Raw genomic sequence first — 7006 nt, 5'->3', positions numbered from 1 at the left:
CAGCTCATAGTTTTCCGTCTCATGATATTTGCAGAATTTATTAATTGACTAATTTTGAGCTTTTCATGTTTTTTTTTTTATCAGTTTTTTGTCAGTCGAATGTAAAGAAAATATCCAGCATGCATTCTTAAGTGTTACTTTTGTTTCACTTTATCAATTTGTGGCTATAGATTAGTTAAATATACATCAGATATAGATCAGTTACAATACCATAGTATTGCTGTATTCCGATTGGGGTTCCTTGAGGTTTTTTATTTGATTAATCTCCATTTTAGAAGCTCATATCTATATTCTGAAGGTTTTTACAGAAGTATATTGTAATTTGCCTGATTATAGACAGCATTTTACAAACACTGTAAAAATGCTGGGCTCCACATAAGCGATTTGTGTTTGGTCAACATAAAGGAATTAACTTAACTGGTTAGTTTTTACTAATTTGAGTGGATTGAACATTAAACAATTAAGGGTGCTACTTTATATTAAGTGTCCTTGACTACTATGTACTATAGAAAAATAGAAATACAATGCACTTAATGTGTTCATAATGTATTGCAGAACACTTCTGGTGATATTAAGGTGGGATACGGGTAAGTTTTGGTAAGTTTGGATAGGTTTAAGGATGGGTTAAGGTGATCATCAACTGTGTAATTAAAAATGTAATAATAGAAATTAATTACAGATGTAATTACATGCAGGTATTAAATCAATCATAAGTACAATGTAAAAAGATGTATTTACACAATAAGAACATTGTAATGATTTATTTATTTCTATGTAAGTACATTAGTCATGGCCACTTCATATAAAGTGGGACCCAGTTAAGTTGTCACAAACAATCTCAAGAAATGTGTTGTTTCAGCTCATTTTAAATAAGTAATTTGAACAAACAGCAAACATCTTTTTTTAGTGTAGGCTGTTTTCTCAAGATTAGTTTTTGCATCATTCTCCATTTCTGAAACTCATATACACACCAAACAACTGTTTTATTAATATCTACTTTCCGAAGGACTTTACTAAAGGATATTATAATTTTCCTGATAATATACAGCATTTTACAAACACTGTAAGAAATTGATCGATTTGTGTTGAGACAACTTAATTTACAAATTTTTACAATTTTAAGTGGATTGATCATAAAACAATTAAGCTACCAATTAAGCTTTTTGTCAAAAATTAGTTTTTTTCTTTCATAAATCGCCTTTCTGGGGCTCATACATACACCAAACTTCAGTTCCATTCATATATAGGATTTTACCAAAGAATATTGTAATTTGCCTCATTATATACGACATTTTTTAAAGCACTGTAAAAAATGCTCAGTTCCACACAGTTGATTTGTGGCAACATGAAGGAATTAAGTGAAATGAACATAAAACAATCAAGTTGTCCCAAAAAAACCTTAAGAATTGTTGTTACAGCACATGTTAATTAAGTAGTGTGAACAAACAGTGAACATAATTTTCTTTGAGTCTAGGAGTGTTTTCTCAAAATTAGTTTCTCAGTTTTTCTCTAGTTTTTCATAAATTTCCCTTTCTGAAGCTCATATACACACCAAACTTCAGTTTTATTTATATCAGCATTGTAAAAGACTTTGCAAAATTATATTGTAATTTCGAGCCTGATCTCACAAGGAAACGTATATATTTTACGTTTCGTCAGTTAAGTGGCTAATTTGTACGAATTCATACGATTTTAAAAAGGAGGCCCGACACTAAACCCCGACCCTAAACCCAAACATCATTGGGGGATCAGCAAATCATACTAAATAGTACGAATGAGATCGTGCAAATTCTTACAAATTAGCCACTAAATCAAAAAGCTATGAATCGCCGTGAGATTGTGTTATTTCCTGGTTATAAACAACATTTTAAAAACACGGTAAAAAAAAGCTGGGTTTCACACAATCGATTTGTGTTGAGAAAACATGAAGGAATTAACTTATTAGTTTTTACAAATTTAAGTGGATTGGACATAAAACAACTAAGTTGTCCCAAACAAAACCTCAGGAATTGTGATATTTCAGCTCATTTTAAATAAGTAGTTTGAACAAGCAGAAAAGGTCATTTTTGAGTAAACAAATTAATAGTCATTATTTATTTTATTTTTATTTATTTAATAATTTTCCTTTGGCGTAGTCCCTTACTAATCAGTGGTTGCCACAGTGGAATGAACTGCCAACTATTCCTGCATATGTTTTAGCAAGTGGGTGCCCTTCCAGCCGAAACCCAGTACTAAGAAAAAATTTATTCAGTATTTATTTATTAATTTATTTTCTGAATTATAGAGTGATAGTAAATAGAGATGTCCAAAATATTCACTCTAAAATCCTTCAATTGAATGTCAATAAATAAATAAATGTTGATTCTGATTTTGTCTGATGTTCAGATTTGTGTGCTAGAGATATATGCAAATAAGTGCATATGCATACTTTAACAACATTTTAGAAAACTTGTTTTCTTTCAGAAATAAAGGTACGCAAGCTGTCACTGGGGTGGTACCTTTTTAAAAGGTACAAATATTTACCATATTAGTACCTCAAGGGTACATATTAGAATACTTAAAAAGTACAAAAGTGTTCCTCTTAAATTTTTTAGGTACTATACTTTCGAGGTACCAATATGAACCCTTTAAGTACAAATGTGTACTTTTTGAAAAGGTAGCACCCCAGTGACAGCTCGCGTACCTTTATTTCAGAGAGTGTACATACAATTTTTGCAATTTCTAATGTAATCAATTAACTGGGGAAGTATTGCCAGACAGAATTTTTTTGCATTTGCACAGAATTTTGTGAAAAAAAAAAAAAGAAAATTGAGGGGGGATTTTGCGAGTATCATAACTAAAGACGTAATATAAAAAATAGTACATTTTTAACTTTTATTTAATGTTTGCAACACTAATCCAATCTGATCCACTTATTTGGTAAACAAAGCAAGTCTCTTCTATAATACATCTACTAAAAGACAGAACATATTACTTTACAAGCTGAAGAATAAATAAATCATATGAACATTTTCAAATTAGTCAGTAATATTACTGCCATTCATTTAAAAACTGAGTAAATATAAATATACACACATTTACACAAGTAAATAAATAGACTCAATGTCTAAAAATCGGTGGAAATCTGTCTATATATGTCTAGTTATAATTATTAGTATTTATTTTTGTTTTATTTTTAAAAGCATATTAACCTGCAGCGTCTTGCCTTAAATTTCAATTAAACATCTTGTGAGATTCTCTTTGGACTTCTAGAAGTCTTATCTAACATCCCATTAACACAGACACACACATAACACACACTCATACAAACAGACGCTGAGTTCACGAACTGTTAACAGAATGATATTTATTCAGTCGGACACCCACTAAGTACATAATTCATCATGCCATACACACTCATTTTAGGCGTATATTCACATATTTATGACCAAGCCCCTACTCCCCATGCACATACATGAACATACACACTCTGACACGTATTTATTTATTTATGAAAGACACACACACAAATTCCCACACCTACATGCTTTCATCCGAGGCTTCATGAATGCATTTATGAAAGGTACACTCATAAGATCTCATCAGCTGATTCCAGCATGTGCAGCGTCATGAACATTTATTTCTTCGTCCTGTCCATTAGCCTCTACACTAACTCTAGTTCATGTTACAATTAATTAATAAGTACTACTTTTACCGCATTTGTTGTTGTTTGCTTTATATTTAAAGGTTTTTAAAAACGAATACATTTGATCTTTTGATTCTGATCTTGCAGAACAAATAAAAAATTACATTAACCTCAAATTACATTAACCTGTAAAATTACATTTGTTTTGTTTGTTCAAACTTCTTATTTAAAATGAGCTGAAACCCAATTCTTGAGGGTTTTTTGGGACAGCTTAATTATTTTATGTTCAATCCACTTAAATTTGTAAAAACAATTAAGTTAACTAAATGGATTTGTGTTTAGACAACATGAAGGAATTGTGTGAAACCCTGCGTGTTGTACAGTGCTGTCACGGTTATGGGTTTGTGCACACTTTCTGTTTGTTTTTATGTCAGTTTTTGTGTGTCTGGGTTGTTGTCACATGGTTATGCTTTTCTTTATTCCATGTGGGTTTGTTGTTGTGTGTCTGTGTTGTTGTGCTCATCATTGCTTTATGTAACCCCGCCGTTACAACACCACTCAACCTGATGCGAGCTGAAATTGAATCATGATTCTTTGCAAAGGAGTCGGTTGCTCTAACCATGGCCATCTATGGGTCTGTCTTTAAAGCACCTTTAGAGGTCAGAGGAGTGAGGTTTACCTGCACAGAACTTTGATAGCTGGCCTCTACTACACTCACTTCCCCAAACCCCACTCCCATCTGGGTCACGGCCCCAATGTAATCCCACCAATCCAACACCACCCAACCCGCTCCGAGCTGGAATTGTACCAGCAATTCGTTTAAGCTAAAGAACATGGCCTCTAGTGTCTGTCACTGGAGCACCTTTAGAGGTCAAAGGAATGAGGTTTACCTGCACAGCACTTTACTAGCTGGCCTTCGCTACCCTCACCACCCTAAACCTCACTCCTATCTCGGTCACGGCACCAAGTTGACCCCGCTAGTCCTACACCACCCAACCCGCTACAAGCAGGGATCCAACTGAGGATTCTTTGCATCAGAGTCGGTTGTTCTAACAGGGAGGCTAAACACCATGGCTTCATAACGTCTGTAGCTAAAGCACCTTTAGAAGTCAGACAAGTTAGGTTTACCTGCACTTCTCAAGCTGGCCTCTGCTGCACTCATCCCTTTAAACCTAACTCCCATCTGGGTCACAGGATCAATGTAACCATGCTGGTCCTACACCACCAAACCCGCTCTGAGCTGGGATCGAACCGGTGATTCTTTGTATGGAAGTCAGTTGCTCTAACAAGAAGGCTAAAGACCATGGCCTCTAGCTAGAGCACCTTTAGAAGCCAAAGGAGTGAGGTGTACCTGCACAGCACTTCACTAGATGGCCTCCGCTACACTTACCCCTCTAAACCTCAATCCCATCCAGGTCACGGCACTAATCTAACCACGCCGGTCCTATACCGACAAACCCACCCGAGCTGAGATCGAACCGTCAATTCTTTGCATGGGAGTCGGTTGCTGTAGTAAGGAGGCTAAAGACCATGGCCTCTAGCTTTAGCATCTATACTTGCCTAGGGCGGTAGAATAGTGATATCACTTCCATCCGCACATGGCAAATGTAACAAATTTAAGTGGATTGAACTTACCACAATTAAGCTGTCCCCAAAATATCAAGAATTGTGTTGTTTCAGCTCATTTTAAATAAGTAGTTTGAACAAACAGCAAATCATTTTTTAAGTGATTCCTCAAAAATATTTGTTTTGCACTTTTGTTCAAACTACTTGTTAAAAAAGAGCTGAATCCACACTATTCTTGCTCAAAATAAAGACATTTTATTTGTTTTATGTTTAATCTGCTTAAATTAATATTTAAAAAAGTCATAATTTTGAGTTGGGACAACACAAAGGCAACAAAAATAATCTGAGATGTGTTAAGAGAAATACTTGTTAGAGTTTAATCTCCACATAGTTTGAAGATTTAGAAGGGTTGAGTAAGGTTTTGAGGTTACCACCTTGCAAAAAAGTAACCCTCATGATTTGTGTGTTGGCAGTTTTATTAACAACATTAAGGTTTGCTGCCTCACTCAGAGAGCCATAACTGTGCTTGCTCTGACACAAATATCAGTCAACAAGAAGCATTATTAATCTAGCTCCTAAATCTGAACTGCAATACATAACAAAAAATTCTGGTTGTCTAAATGAAGTGATTAAGATTAATTGGCTCCACAAGATTAAACTGTGGTCCAGGGAAATTTAATTCAATTGAACGTGATTTGTAATTAATTTTGCTCTTGAGTTCCATTTGCCTAAAATACGTAGAAATAATGCATTTAAAATAAGTGGGAACGTGTAATTAGTTACAGTTACACCAACGATTTATTTAGTCATTTAATTGGTCAAAATGAAGAAAAAGGCTATTCTGTTTATATTCATGCATGCACATAATACTGCACTATATACAGCATAAAGTCAAGGCTGAAATTATTTTTATCCCAGGCAAAGTCTGACTTGACAATTAGTGTAAAAAAAAAAAATAAAATATATATATATATATATATATATATATATATATATATATATATATTTTATTTTATTTTTTTATTTATTTTTTTAATATATATACACACACACACACATACACATGTATATATATATTTTCCACAATAATGCCTCATACATCATCTTATTTAATTTTAATCTTAAAAAATTTAAATGAAATGTAATCAAAGTAATTCTATTTATGAATTGGTCATAATAATTTTTGAATAATTTTGGGCTGGACTGTACATTTGTAGGCTATTGGTCAAAGAGGAGATGTACTATTTTGATGTCCGCATTAAATGACATTAACAAAAGTGATATTATATAAATAGAAACAAGTGAAGTTTCTTGATATTTCAAGTAACTTTTGTGAAAACAAAATGTCAATAATCAATGGATTACGGTGCGATTCCAAGGTCCTTTGTCAAGTTATGGAAACGTTAAAACTAGTTTTGCTCATTGCATTGCAATATTTACAGAAATGTCATAAGTCATGACTTGTTATATCATCTAGTCCCTGTTTTAATCAGTCACAGCCAGACAAAAAGGATGGCAGATAATGTGTGGGCTTGTAAACAACTAATATAGCTCATAGTAACATCTGTTAGCTACCTCTTTGGAACTTGTTTGAGCATTGTGATGAGGTTGGTTATGTTGAAGTTAGTTTGTGTTATTTATACAAACATTTTTACTTATTCATTTTTGCTAAGTTATCAGCTGCAAAAAAAGCTCAACTTCCAGAAATATTTGTCAAAAAATTGAAATCAGAATGATTTTGAGGTTGCATTTCCATAGCATATGCGTTTTTAAATTCCAAATGTTTTGTGTGCTTTCATTAAACCGTCATCTTCA

Source organism: Danio rerio, chromosome 1, assembly GCF_052040795.2.
Source record: "Danio rerio strain M-AB ecotype USA chromosome 1, GRCz13ab, whole genome shotgun sequence".
Classification (NCBI taxonomy): Eukaryota; Metazoa; Chordata; class Actinopteri; order Cypriniformes; family Danionidae; genus Danio; species Danio rerio.
The sequence above is the reverse complement of the archived record's forward strand: the minus strand, read 5'-3'. Positions refer to the sequence as shown.